Raw genomic sequence first — 15,861 nt, 5'->3', positions numbered from 1 at the left:
GAATTTTTTTCCATTTTTCCCACTGGAAATGGTGAAAAATGAAATGATGAAACAAAGATCTCTCATGAAATATTTTTCTCTCTCAGACTAAAATAATTTTTCAAATAGAGATTAAAAATAATATCATTATAACCAGTTCACCTTGCTACAGAGCTTTTAGAACTAATTTCAAAGGTTAATGATGATAGCATTGTTGCTGTGTTTGTCTGGAAAATTACTTTCAAATGCTATAGAATATCGAGTATCCCCAGCTATGCTATCTGGTCTGAATTTGGGAGACTGCCAAGCATATTGCTCTTGCAACATGGTGGCAAGGCCTTTGTATAACACTGCCTCTGACCTGACTTTCTTCTCATACGCCTCTGCTTCCTCCACGTGTTGCATCAAGTAAAATAAAATACAAACTTATATGTGATGGAGTCGAGACCCTTATTTCATGCAAAGCTTTCATTTTCTGAATTCCATGAGATCTGAAATGAAGGATCAGAATCAGGAGCTATGAATCTTCAGACACTAATGAGAGAAATAAACTTGAGTTATGCTACCATTTTGAAGAATATTTATTGAGAGAGGATTGGATATAAATAAAATGAATATGGGTGTAGGGTACCTAATTTTCCCTACAATTATTATGGAGTTTTATTCTGCCCCTATGTGTGTTTATTCAATTCAGGAGCAGATCCTGCTGCGTTCTGTGAGACTCATTTAAAATAACCGTGCATAGCATTGTCGTTTTCTTGTGTATGATGATGAGATGCCATTGAAAAGTTCAGTTTTATTCTAAAGTTTAACTGAATATCTGAACATATTGCTCCTTAAGTAGACTATACGAACGTTTATTTTGTGAGCTTTTTCTCTTAAAAAATGCATTTCTTCTTTGTGTGCATGATAATCCTGAGATCTATATGTTATTTCCAAGCCCAGATAATGCAGAGTTCCTTTGTTTACTGCAATGCTAATTCTTGACTTTCAATTTTCATCTTTTATTTCACCCCCTATTTTCCCAATTGCCGAAGCATAATGTCAGGAGCACCCTAGCTGCCTTTTACAGTCCCCTCCAATAGCCAATTCAAGACACAGACGGCGAGGATTCTTTCCAAGGCTTTATTCCTTTATTACTTAATGACTCTTACAGATACTAATCACTAGCGACTATGCAAGGAACTGCACTGGAGTAGATAGCAGAGTAGCCTAAGCTCCAGGTAAGGCAGTTGGTTGCTGTTTGAAGGAGAAGTGTGGGAAGACTCTGAACTTATGGGCTATGGAGAGATCCTCCCTCTTACCCTTGGCTCCTCGGGATGCGACCGTTGATTTAGCGCCAGACGAGCAGAGTGCCTCCTTTTGGCGCCCTCCATCTGTTGTCGCTCCCTGCGTCTGCGCCGAGCATCCAGCAAGCCACCCACCAGCGCTCTCTCACTGCCAGGGTCACTATCTCTCCCAGGAATGCTGGCAGGAGGAATCTCTGCCAGCTGCTGTGCTTGTGAGAGATGAGTGAGCTCCTCTCCCATGGATTGCTGTTCCTCCTCAGAATCAGAACTGCTCTGGGGCTCTGTGGACTCAGTTTCCACCCTGACACATAAGATATGCTTGGGTACCTTAGAGTGCAACAGCTTGCAGCTCCACCTCTAATACTGGATATATATTTTAATGATGGTTTGAATAAATCTAAAACATTTATCCCTTTAGATTTCCAAAATTGTAGCAAATAGTCCAATTGTATTTATTAGCTAATTTATACATAATTCATTTCATGTTATTAAAGAAGTAAGATAAATTTAGGTTTGATAACAAAGTGAATATTGCATACATTTCAGCTACTTCCAGATAGAAGCCTTCTTGCATGTGCAGGTTGTTGTTTTCCTTTAAAAAAAAAATGCTGACTTGCAGTATACATTCTCCACTGCAGAAGACATCTCATTGTTTTCCTTTATATTGTTCCGTCATATGCTCCCCTCTCCTGTCCATACATGTGGGTGGGGCATGATGGGATGCAGTTATCACTGCTTTTTTGTCCATCCCTTCCACTCATCTTCCATTTCCTACTCCCACTTCTTTATTTCTTAGTGGGCCTTAGTGAGCCTGTTCACCTGTGCATACCCATTTATTTTAAAACAACAACAGCATTATACCAGAAGTGTACAATAGCAATCGACTGGCTGTTTTCTCTCCTTGCTCCAAAATGGAGCTGTATTCTTTAATCATTTTAGTGAAACTACACATGTATAACAGAACACCTACACACATTTTCCCCCCCTCTGTATTGCACTGTTCCCAAGGGACAGCAGAAACATCTCATTTGAAATAAAAATGGCAGCACAGGCATGACAATCTTTGGTGGTGGCAGCAGGGGCAGATCCAAAGGACCAATAGATTTAATGAACCTTCTTGCTGGCTGCCAGAAGTGGTAATGTAATAAAAATGGATGAGCACTCCTTAGACTAGATATATGCATTTGCATCATCCAGTCTAAAGACATAAAGGTGGCATGGTGGGTGAAGCTATGGTGAAACTGGAACTGCAGGGGGTACTCTGTTCCCTGCTTTCTACACATAATTCCTTCCATTTTGGCCATATCTGAAAGGATGCATTTGAGTAGAAAATATGTTTCAATCTCTCTGTAAATATATAAAGATTAGCCCTGGGAATGCTTCCAAAATGTGTGTGTGTGAGGTGGGGGCAGGGCGGGTGTTAGTCTGCATTTTAGTTCTATTACTGTTGTGTTTCATATTTGTGTGCTCTAGCATCTCTACATTTTGGCCTAAGCTGTATTGCTCCACTAAAAAAAAAATGAAACGTGAATTGATAATTTGCTTTAAATGTATAGGATAGTATCCAATTGTGCCCTGGCACTAGCGTTAATCATGTTGTGTTAGTATAAACCAACACTTGTGCAATGTAACAAGCACTTGTTAGGGCAATGGAGAAAAATGGCAATTTGTTGCTAAAATTTGGTGGTGATGCCAACATTCGGCAAAAAATTGCCATTAAACACATGCTCAGTGTAACTAGAAAGTGCTAGTTACATTGAGCATGTGTTGGTTTACCCTAGCACAACATCATTAGTGCTAGTGCTGAGGCACAATTGGATATTGCCCATAGTACATAAAGGCATTACAGGAAGTGTGTGGCTGCCACTGTCCACTTCTTTAGCTGCTGCTTGAGGTGGACAGCTCCACTTTCTGTGTAGGACTTTGGGTAATTAGTTATTATATTTGACTTACTACATTTGGAATCAGAAAATAGTTTTATTTAAACATCCCAGTAAAAATAAGACGGAGTGTAATCTAAAATATATAGTTAAAATATTCTCTCTGTAGACTCAAATCTGTGCTGCACTTCATGGATTATGCCACCAATATCTAACATTGATATTTAGCATGTATTTAACCTACTTTTTAAGGAGATAAACTTAAACATTCTATTTTTTAAAGTATATTATTCTCCTTGATTCTCAAAAGGTGGATTTCAAAAGCTTTATTTGAACGATCTTTGTCTGGTGCATTGTAGCATGTTTTACTTTAGTCTACATCATTTATTAACACAACCTTTTATGTTACGCTTCCCTCTGCTCTCCTATTAATTCAGCACCAATGGAACCAGTATTTTTCCATTAGAGGCTGTTGTTGTTGTTGTTCAGTCGTTCAGTCGTGTCCGACTCTTCGTGACCCCATGGCCTTCCTGTCCTGCGCTCTCTCCCGGAGCGTGCTCAAGTTCATATTCATTGCATATTAGAGGCTGTAGTTTCTTTTAATTCATTTTCTCACGGCCAACATTATTTGATATGACTGTCCAATTTTATCACAGAATCTGTATGTTTGCAGATACCCTCTCTGACATATGCCCACAATGGCAAGGTAATGTAGAGATGTTTATCAAAGAGAATGCAAAGTTGACTAGAATGTGATTTAGTGTATTTTCTATAGCTTGAATCATGACTATCTTAAGTCCCATTGATTTCAATGAATCTAAATATAACTAAGTCTGGATCAAACCTATATATCTTACTATGGCATTATGCTGCCATTGATTGTTCCTAGCCACCAGAATTTAAACTTTACTGTTAGGGAAGAAGTATTCTGCGGTTTCCCCATGTAGCTCAATATAAATGAGATTGTGACCATGGCTAATGGTTGTTCTAAGGATACAGTGGAAGAGGGAAGTCACAGTTCAAGTTTATCCCTTTTCTCCATTGGTTAACTTTTTCACTGTCAAAATTTAGCTCTTCGAGACAGGGAACTATATTGTTGGTTACCTTACCCTGAAAGGTGAGGTGTATGATGATAATGCTATACATAATAAAATTGCCATTAGTTGTTCCACATGAAGGAGAATGAGAATTTCAATAAAACATAGTGATATTTACAACAGGCCATTTACAAGTTGTTGGTAATGAAGTGTTTGGTCATTGCTATGGCTTTGTGTGAACTGCATAGCAAGCAACACAATGAAATTGAAAGCTTGGAAGAAGGTGTTAGGTGTTTAGTACAGGTAGAACAAAATAGTCTGTTGTTTCAGTGGGGGCAGGAGATCCCTGGCAGAGACCAATCCTATGGTCCCTGGGCAAGTGTCCGAGGGACTGTAGGATGGCTCAGAAAACCCCTTCTGAAGTCGGAGACAGTGCTCTGACCTCGGAAGGGGGATTCTGAGATCCACCACCCCGGACCCTGACCCATTGCAGCCAGCACAGAGAGAACCATGAGGCTACCTCTCTGAGGTCAAAAAGTTGGGTATTCTGGTATCCTGAGCTTCCTCCAACCTCCTTCCCTCTCCCTCCAAAGCGCCTTCCATAATATGTATTTTTGAAAATATAGGAGATTGAAGGATGGAGAGGCAAAGATTGCCTCTGCTGCTCCTCCTACCTTGCTGATTTTAGCCAAACAGGGCATAGGAATCTTGGAACCTCTGGATTTGGGGGCTTCCGAGCAGCAAAGGTGCAGTCCATAGTATTGTACCTACATCCTTTCATTTTTTAAATTGGGCAAATAGTGAGTTACCATTTTAGCAGATTCAGTGCCACAGATAGCTACAGACTGTAGCTATCAATGTTAGAAAAAGTTAAACTGGAGCTTTTGCAATAAAGCTTTAAAAAAAATCTAATGAAATCTAGAAAATATTATCTTATAGATTTTGTTTTCAAGGGCTCCTGATGTTCGCTAACTGTAAATCCATTCTGTCTTGTAATCTGATTTTTTAAAAATCCACATGCAAGTTCATATTTAAATACACATTTTTGAAGGATGTGTCTCACAATGTACATATTTCTAAATGAATTTTATCCTAAAATATGGTACATTTTGGTACATTTTGTTTGAACTGAGAGCTGCATTGCAAAATTTGGAGAAATATAAAAACTGAAGAATACCAGCATTAGTGCAGGAAGTGCAAATCAAGTCAGTTTGCTTTAAAATGTGGACTGAATGAAATCCTGGGGCTTTTCTAGTGATGAGGATTGTGGTTCTGGGGCATTTCAACATCCATGCCAGGAAGCTTAAGGTTGTCATGGTACTGTAGCCATGAAGGGGCTGGCTCAAGATGTCATTGGCCGTAAAATATGCTGCAAACTACACTTCCTGGTGAGATGTAGGCTTACTGTGACAGAGGGAGTAATCTTATGGCCGCTAGACAGCAGCTAGACAGCTGTAGGATATGTTGTTGTCCCGGAACCAACCTTTTCCGGGAACTGACCTCCCCCAACTTCTGCGCTGCCTCCAAGGCAGCATGGAACACCCTCGTCCTCCACACTCGCAAGAGGAGTGCGGAGCGGCTGAAAAGGGGCATGGCTGGGGGCGTTCCAGGGTGGGGAGGGCAGAAATGCCTGTACAACACATCCTACGTGTCATACAGCAGCCTCCTTCCCCACTCCGTCCTCCTGTGGCTAGACGGCTGCAATGGGCTATCTAGCCGAAGATGCAGGGCAGGAGAAGTGTGGAGGGAACTATCCTCTCTGTGCTTCTCCTGCCCTGCTTTGAATAGGTGGTCGCCTCTGAATTCGGAGATGGCCGCCTATCTGGATAGGATTGCGCCCTTACTCCCTTTGCAGGGGTGGTTGACCTAGTAGAACATTCCCCCCTGGCAGAGGCTGATGGATCCAGATGGATTTCTGAGTGCCCTTGTAGAGTGTCCAGTTAGCATTGCTGGTGCTCCTGTCAATGCCTGGGTTGTTCTGTGGGAAGTGAAAATGACTCAGGCACTTGATGTGATTGCTCCTAAGTACCCACTCCCTGTGGATAGAGCTTGTTTGGCCCTTTGGTTTACCAGATGCTGGAAGGGATGAAACAGATGAGACAATGGCTGGAATTCAGGTGGCAGAGAACTCAAAGTGAATCCAACCAAATACAGGTGAGAACCTACTCTGTTGCAGTGATGGCAGTGAAGAAGCAACAGTTTTCTGTATAGTGCATTTACCATTGGGCATTTACAGGGCTGTCCAGTGGAGTTTTTCTGAGTGGTGCATGGCCTTCTCCAACTTGACCATCAAGTGAATATTAGAAGATTCTTCAGGATCCCACTGTGACTTTACTTGCTAAGCACTCGGAGGATAAAATTCCTTGCACCTACAGTGATTTGCATGTTACTGCAGTGTTGCCATCAGATGTGTCCAAAGCATTGTTTAGTCACATGCTGTTGGGTGAATTTCAGTTATTGAGGCCTAAGGACATGGACAAGGTGCTTGGAGGAGTACAGACCACTGTCTGTTTGTATGATCCTTGCTGCTTCTGGCTCATAACACTGAGCAGGAGTGGTTTGCCTGGCTGGGTCCAGGAAGTAATAAATGTTTCCTTTTGAGAGAGGGTGGGCCTAACCTCCTTGAAGGGCCCTGAGGATTACTCCAGTTATTATACAAATAGCCAATGTATTTTTGGGGAGCAAAAGTTCAAGCAGATGTTTGCCCTGAAGGTATAGACAGTCTTAGATGACACCAGTTGTCTGTATCATTACAATCTGGTTTCAGGCCTATGTTTTGCACTGAAAAGGCTACTTGCAGATAAACAATGATCTACATGTACTCATAGTTAACTTGGAAGTTCATGTGGATCACTGAGGCTATTTGCAGGATTAGGCAGGAATGCCAGGGATCTCTACTATTGTCAGAAAACTGTTACTCCTGGTGAAAAATAATGCAGGGGCCAACTGTTGTCCCACCACCACCACCACCACCTTCTCTGCCCCAAGTCCCAATTCCTTCACTAGTACATGTTTGCCAGCCTTGGGCATCTAACTATGAGATGGCTTGGGGAGGGGTAGTATTAGGCAGCTTAGCTTAGGCTTGAAAGAGAGTACTCTTCTTGATCTATATGTAAAACACTTGTGCACTGAGGCGGCTGGATCAAAATCTTTGTCTACATGTTTGAAAACTCAATGAACATGATCTTTAAAAAGGAAAACCAACTTTCTATGCCTGGGAGTTTCACATTTCTCCTAAATGTGATTTGATACATGAAACCTAGAATTCAGTCATTTATTCTCTGCCACATGGATCCAGAAATAAGATACTTCTGTTAGCCTATGCACCATGTAATTCATGCAAATGCTATGCTTAACAATGCTAGCTGAAATTATGAAAGTGATAGGTGCTTATTTGCTCTGATATTGTGTCATTATAATTATATACTATTGGGAGAAATTAATAACAGCACTCATTGTTTAGTATGCACTCGCACGTAAAATCCAAAACTAATGAAAGCCAGCACTCTGTTGGAAAGTAATAATCTTGCACTTGTCGTCATAAAACAGAATAGCCTAGCAATGAGGAGAAATTTCTGTGGAATCGAACACAGAAAAGGAAATTGCAAGACAGGTACATTATGGGAGTTTTGAACTAGAAAAGATATCTCATATTTGCTGTTTTCCCATAGGGTCACCTTATAGGTGGTACCTATGTGTAAGCAAGGGGGAGGATTTTGTTTGGTCCACATTTTAAGCAAATTGACCTAATTTACACGTTCTGGACCAGTTGGATCAGAACAGGGTTATCCTTTGTATTGCTCATGTTACTACATTTTGTGAAGCAGTTTTCAGCTCAAATACTGCATACAAAATTCATAGGGAAAATTGCATACAAAATGCATGTGTTAGGGGAAATTGCTACAAAAATAAATGTCAATTTTCATGTGGTTTTTAAAGAAAAAACGGATTGATGTGGAAATTGGACAGAACAAACTTATGATGTCTGAATATATACAAAATTGACATGGACTGGAAATAGGCTGATTTGTCCATCCGTAACTGTGTATTGTCCAGTTTGTAGCATAAGGGTAAATCATTTGAGAATACTATGCCTTGGAAGAGATTAGAAGTACACAAATGTCTTCATCCCCAATAAGAGTGCAACACACCACTATTTATTAGGATAAATTGATTTATTAGGAGAAATTGAAGTGTGATTTATTTCAGGTGTAGCAGGACAAAGTTGACCTTTTTTACATGCACAACGGGGAACCAGAAGGCAACAAGCTCTTTTCCCATAGCAGCATGTAGTCAGGTATAGCCAGGTCCAGGCATATCTCCAAGCTTTCATCAGTGTCCAATTCGTAACCCATATGGGTTGGGGTACAGCTCTGTGCCAACCAAAGCCCTTCCATATGGGCAAATATCTGTCCCATTTAGGGCAGGGACTGTTGTTAGACTGCAGCTCCCACTATTGGCTCTGCTGGCTATTGGCAGGCAGGTTTGTATGGGAGAACGTGATCTTTCAGATAGCCTGCTCCCAAGTCATATAGGGCTTTACAGGTCATAACCAGCACTTTGAAGTGTGCTTGGAAGCAGTCTGGTAGCCAGTGAAGCTGTTGGAACAAGAGAATCACATGCTCTCCATAACCGGCCCTGGTCAGCAGTCTGGTTGCAGCATTCTGGACCTGCTGAAGTTTCTGAACAGTATTCAAAGGCAGCCCCATGTAGAATACATTATAATAGCAGATAGTAGAGTACTCTCTGGACCTTAAAAAAATGAAGGGGGCCTGTGAACAGCTCTGTCTGAGTTGCTGTTAGTGTCTAGAACTGAGACAAAAAGTAGAGAACGTTACTTTCATGAAGTTTGTTTAACTGTTTGACAGAGACACTGGGCTGGATCCAGACTTAGTCATGCTTAGAGTAGACCCACTGAAAGCAATGGGGCAAGTTAATCTTGACTAGCATAAGTCCAATTGATTACAATGAGCCTACTGTAAGCATGAATACATCTGGATCCAACCAAAAGTCTGAAACTAAGAACATTCAGCTTGGTTCTAATTTCTAACCATATACACACAGTTGTCACAATACCAGACAATTGGTCACCAGACAATTACAGTCCCCTTATGACTATATAATCTCCGTTGCTAATTAAACATTAGGCTCTACTTCAACTGTCCCCATTTATATTTGTTGAACCTGTGTCCTATTAAATATATCAACCTTGCCTACAAAACTACACTTAAGGATCACAGCTCAGGAAAATGGTCAGTCAAATAGTTTCATAAAGCCCAGTTGTCAGTCCAAGGATGCATCTTCTCTGGACTGAGCTTTTGCAGGAAGTCAAGATCAGGTATCAAAGAGGATCCCTTCAGAAGACAGGAGGAAATACAGTAGTCAAAAGGCACAAATGACAAAGAAAAAAAAAGCTAAGATCATTGGACATACCAGCAAGAAGGCTTATAAGCATTTCCTTTCTAAGCTCTTGATTTGCTAGAAGTAGTTATGTGATAGTTTCCAATGCCTATCAAAGCCAAGTTGCACTCACTGCTTAGGCCTGAGGAAAAAGAGTTTCTCTTTTTTGCAGCTGTTCATATTACAATTCTTTCCATCTCCACTGAGCAATTGCAGCCTGTCCCCATACTCTTAGGGCTGGTTTGGACGCAATGCTAAACCATAATTCAGCAATGAAAGAACAAGCCTAGCCTCTCCTTGGACTTGTGTGCCCCCTGCCCTGCTCTGACATGGCCACAAGAAAGAGTTCAGAAGCTTTTTTTTCTCTTTTTGATTAACCCACAACTTGCCTTGTCATCCAAACCTGAAAACTGTGGTTAATCATAACTATGGTTAGTAGGGAAAACCTAATGTCAAGCCATAGTTTATGAAGCTGCCTTGCTTTAACAAATTATAGTTAAGGTTAACCATAGTTTAGATTTCACAGTACACACTACATTACAGTTAATCTGAAGCAGAAGTGGAAGCTTCCGATATCTTCCTTGCAGCTGCGCTGGAGGAAGGAGTGTGCAAATCCAGTGAGAGGCTAAGCTTATTCTGATAATGCTAAACCTTGGCATAGTCTTACATCCAAACTTAGATTATGTAGCAGGGTTTTCTTTCAGAGCAGTTGGTAGGGCTCTTATGCAGACCTGAGCACTGTCACTTACATATTTACTTATTATTTAGATTAAGCAATTCATCAATGGTATTCTGAGAGCGTGACACAGCAGTGAAAACATTTAAAGCTTAAACTGACACTTCTAAACTTTATGGGTTGCGACAGGGCTGTCGGAACATACTATCCTACCCCCGCTGCTCATGGAAGATTTTTCTGGCCAATTTGAGAAATCCATCTCCCCCACCCCATGCAAGAGCCTAGCCCATCTATCAGGATCCCCAACCCTCTGTGCAGCATTGGGCAGGTGGGGCCCAGAGGAGCTGCTCTGGGAAAGTGGTGGCAGGGAAGTCTGCTTCTGCCATCCCTGTTGGATGTGCTTAAATCTAGAATCCAATCCTAAATCATCTTGACATGCCAACATCTTAATTCTTTGAACACTGTTCTGATGTAAAATATGCCATGTGGGTACATGAGACTGTAACAGTATGCACAAATATATGAGCCATTTGCAGATTTATTTATCCTGGAAGTGACTTTGGCTAAAATGTGAGCAAAGAAAGAACAAGATCTATTTTTCAAATGTATGTCAGAAATGATGTTTCAACAAGCAACATTTTCAACAGTCTTATTGAAATAATTCAGTTTGTTACCAAGTAAACCCATTTTGAAAAGTTTTTCAGAAGTCCATTTTTTTCTGTAACATTACTGTCCCTTATCCCATTAGATTAAGTCATTTCGTATAATTGTGTCCTATCACATGAGGTCTTTTCAGAATTTGGTTGTTTACTTCTTGTCATCCTGCTTTTCTCTCTCTGTGCATGTGTTACCAAGTATACGGTTTTACAACAATAGTATTTCAAAATTTTATCAAACATTAGAATAAGGTTAAGCCTTCACAGTATATTAATTATTTTATTTCAGTTTGCTCTACTTGTTCAGGATTGTATAAAAGTAATTCTTCTGTCTATTATCATTTCCAGCTTTTTCCCTTCACTCTTCCTCACTCCCCCAACAGAGCTCTTTAGCATTAAAAGTATTAGTATTTGTTGTTGTTTATTTGGTCAGTAGCTTCTGACTCTTCATGACTTCATGGACCAGCCCACACCAGAGCTTCCTATTGGCCATCGCCACCCCCAGCTCCCCCAAGGTCGAGTCCGTCACCTCCAGAATATCATCCATACACCTTGCCCTTGGTCGGCCCCTCTTCCTTTTGCCTTCCACTTTCCATAGCATCAGCATCTTCTCCAGGGTATCCTGTCTTCTCATGATGTGGCCAAAGTACTTGAGTTTTGCCTTGAATATCATTCCCTCAAGTGAACAGTCTGGCTTTATTTCCTGGAGTATGGACTGGTTTGATCTTCTTGCAGTCCAAGGCAATCTCAGAATTTTCCTCCAGCACCACATTTCAAAAGCATCTATCTTCCTTTGCTCAGCCTTCCGTATGGTCCAGCTCTCGCAGCCATAGGTTACTACGGGGAATACCATTGCTTGAACTATGCGGACCTTTGTTGTCAAGTGTGATGTCTCTGCTCTTCACTATTTTATCAAGATTTGTCATTGCTGTCCTCCCAAGAAGTAAACCAGAAGTCTTCTGATTTCCTGGCTGCAGTCAAGCATCTGCAGTAATCTTTGCGCCTAGAAAGACAAAGTCTGTCACTGCCTCCACGTTTTCTCCCTCTATTTGCCAGTTCTCAATCAAGCTGGTTGCCATAATCTTGGTTTTTGGGGGGTTTAACTGCAACCCAGCTTTTGCACTTTCTGCTTTCACCTTCGTCATGAGGTTCCTCAGCTCCTCCTCGCTTTCAGCCATCAAAGTGGTATCATCTGCATATCGGAGATTGTTAATGTTTCTTCCAGCGATTTTAACTCCAGCCTTGGCTTCATCAAGCCCAGCACGTCGCATGTTGTGTTCTGCGTACAGGTTAAATAGGTAGGGTGAGAGTATACAACCCTGCCTTACTCCTTTCCCAATCTTAAACCAGCCCGTTGTTCCGTGGTCTGTTCTTAGCGTTGCTACTTGGTCGTTATACAGATTCCTCGTATCCCCATCCCACCAAGAACTTGCCACAATTTGTGATGATCCACACAGTCAAAGGCTTTAGAATAGTCAATAAAACAGAAATCGATGTTTTTCTGAAACTCCCTGGCTGATAATTTCTCCATTATCCAGTGGATATTGGCAATTTGGTCTCTAGTTCCTCTGCCTTTTCTAAACCCAGCTTGTACGTCTGCAATTCTCATTCCATGAATTGCTGGAGTCTCCCTTGCAAGATCTTGAGCATTACCTTACTGGCATGTGAAATAAGTGCCACTGTTCGATAGTTTGGACATTCTTTGGTGCTTCCCTTTTTTGTTATGGGGATATAGGTTGATTTTTTCCAATCTGTTGGCCATTGTTGTATTTTCCAAATTTGCTGGCATATGGCATGCATCACCTTGACAGCATCATCTTGCAAGATTTTAAACAGTTCAGCTGGGATACCGTCATCTCCTGCTGCCTTGTTATTAGCAATGCTTCTTAAGGCCCATTCAACCTCACTCTTCAGGATGTCTGGCTCTAGCTCACTGACCACACCGTCAAATCTATCTCCGATATTATTATCCTTCCTATACAGATCTTCCATATATTCTTGCCACCTTTTCTTGATCTCGTCTGCTTCTGTTAGGTCCTTGCCATCTTTGTTTTTGATCATACCCATTTTTGCCTGGAATTTACCTCCGATGTTTCTATTTTTCTGGAAGAGGTCTCTTGTCCTTCCTATTCTATTATCCTCTTCCGCTTCTGCGCATTGCTTGTTTAAAAATAATTCCTTATCTCTTCTGGCTAACCTCTGGAATTTTGCATTTAATTGGGCATATCTCCCCCGATCACTGTTGCCTTCTGCTTTCCTTCTTTCTTGGGCTGCTTGCAGTGTTTCAGCAGACAGCCATCTTGCCTTCTTGATTTTCTTTTTCTTTGGGACATTTTCTGCTGCCGCCTCCTGAACAATGTTGCGAACTTCTGTCCATAGTTCTTCCGGGACCCTATCTACTAAATCTAGTCCCTTAAATCTATTCTTCACCTCCGCTGCAAAATCATGAGGAATATTAGTGAGCTCATATGTAACTGATCTGTGGGTCTTCCCTATTCTCTGTAGTCTGATTCTAAATTGTGCAATAAGAAGTTCGTGATCTGAACTACAATCAGCTCCAGGTCTTGTTTTTACCGACTGCATAGACATCCGCCACCTTTGGCTACAAAGGATGTAGTCAATCTGATTTCGGTGTCGACCGTCTGGTGAGGTCCATTTATAAAGTCGTCTCTTAGGTTGTTGGAAGAGAGTGTTTGTTATGCACAGTGAGTTGTCTTGGCAAAATTCTATCAGCCTATGTCCTGCTTCACTTTGTTCTCCCAGACCATGCTTGCCTGTAATTCCAGGTGTCGTTTGACTACCCACCTTAGCATTCCAGTCTCCTCTAATGAAAATAACATCTTTGTTTGGCGTACTATCCAGTAGGTGCTGCAGATCCTCATAGAACTGATCTTCTTCTCCTTCTTCAGCATCTGTGGTGAATTTGAATTGAGATCATTCTGTCATTTTTTGGATTGTATCCAAGCACTGCTTTAGCCACTTTATTATTAATTATGAAGGCTACTCCATTTCTTCTGTGGTCCTCTTGTCCGCAGTAGTAGATCTGGTGGTCATTTGACATGAAGTGGCCCATTCCAGTCCATTTCAGTTCACTCACACCCAAAATGTCTATATTTAATCTTGACATCTCCCCGATAACCACATCCAATTTGCCCTGGTTCATAGATCTTACATTCCAGGTTCCTATGGTGTGTTGATCTTTAGAACATTGGATTCGTCGTTTACCACCAGCACCATCGGCTGCTAGCCGTCCTTTCGGCTTTGAGCCAGCTGCGTCATCACATCTGGGGCTAGTTGAACTTATCCTCTGTTCCTCCCCAGTAGCATTTTGACCATCTTCCGACCTGGGAGTCCCATCTTCCGATGGTATACCGACATATCTCTGGTTGTACTGATCCATTTATTTTTCATGGCAGGAATACTGGGGTGGGTTGCCGTTTCCTTCCCCAGGGATCGTATTTAGTCTGACCGCTCTGCCATGACCTTCCCATCTTGGGTGTCCCTTCATGGTTTAGCTCACGACGTCATTGAGGTGCTCAAGCTCCAGCACCATGACAAGGTAACGATCTCCGTTGCTGAAGGTATTAGTATTACTAATACTAAAAGTGCTAAAATATTAGTATTAAAATCTTCATGGCAACAACAACAAACAAAAGTTTCATTGGTTTAAAGTCTGTCTCCATGGAATTTTTAAAGGTATCGAAGTCCATCCTCCCCCCTAGTTGGCAATACTACTGTCCCTTAACAAGATTCATACAATCAGACAAAAAACCATGACTGACAGACTACATCAAGGTTAATTATCTGTTTAAATGTATTGTTGTAATTTAACTAATTCCCATTTAGAGGTGTCAGAAGCATGAGTTTGGATTTGTGCCCTACTGTGTTTGCATAGTAGGCATTAATCATTATACTCATTATGAAGGTTAACTGACCATTTTTCAGCAATAGTGAAAACAGAGGTCATCAGTCTCCTTGCTAAGCCAAAGAGAAGATCTCTCACACATAGTATTAATCATTAACTTGGAATTGTGCAACTCTTATTCTTGATTCCTCTCTTCTAGGAACGTTATCTTCCTTACCTCCACCCCATATTTAGCTATCTTTAAATGCCGTCTTAATTATGATGTAACTCCTGTCATGTCTACAGGGGGAAAAATTCAAGTGAACCAGTTATGTAATTGAATTCAGTGCAAGCACCTCTGCTAGAGAAGAATATTCAACAAAGCCTAATTCAAGCTGTAGCTATAACGGGTCAGTGAGATTTCCTGATATGAAGCAACATTTTTCTGGAGATCCAGTTATTTCTAGACTTCTTTGTATCTTCAGTTCTAATGAATTGAGTTACAGTATTACAATCTCTCATTTGGGAATGTCTCAGTTTCACTTGGAATGCAGTTTGGTGAGTGCAACAGTTTAAACATCAGAACCAACAAATACGATCATAGTCTGAGAATATGATTCTCAGGTTCCTGATTTTTTTTTAATTAAACCTTCTCAAGCTTCTCTCCTGAGAAATGAAACTGCATTGTGGAGTCAGAGTATGAACTGTTTGTGGAGGAGGTATTTTTCAAAATTAAGGACTTCTTCAAAGGCGTAGGGAATCAGTATATTTTGAAGCACGATTTTGTTACATCCCTGTGCTTAGCTGGTGTTTGTATGATCTGAGTTCTCCATGTTATTTTAGGGTTATAAAAATTTCTGTAGCACCCATTTTTGCAGTGGCGTAAAGAATGGAGCCAAAGAATTGGAATGTGATTGTTGTTCCATACATTTCCTGCATCTTAGGTTGTTTCAACAATACTTGGCAAACAGCAGAAATAAGAGCAGCCTAGACAGAGCTTTTATTTAGCTTAACAAACTGAGGACAACCTTGATTTCAGCTGAAGCTAATTTGGGTCTGTTGTTGTTCAGTCGTTCAGTCGTGTCCAACTCTTCATGACC

The 15,861-nt window shown here is 41.1% G+C and overlaps 1 protein-coding gene across 8 annotated transcripts in view; it reads left to right on the top strand.

Annotated features, from left to right (window-relative positions):
• Positions 1-15,861, top strand: part of NR3C2 (nuclear receptor subfamily 3 group C member 2) — a 205,337-nt gene that overhangs the window by 118,166 nt on the left and 71,310 nt on the right. The window lies entirely within an intron of this gene.

The sequence above is a fragment of the Heloderma suspectum genome, chromosome 5, assembly GCF_057233095.1.
Source record: "Heloderma suspectum isolate Gila_16-S chromosome 5, 16-S_ref, whole genome shotgun sequence".
Taxonomy (NCBI): domain Eukaryota; kingdom Metazoa; phylum Chordata; class Lepidosauria; order Squamata; family Helodermatidae; genus Heloderma; species Heloderma suspectum.
The sequence above is the reverse complement of the archived record's forward strand: the minus strand, read 5'-3'. Positions and strand labels throughout refer to the sequence as shown.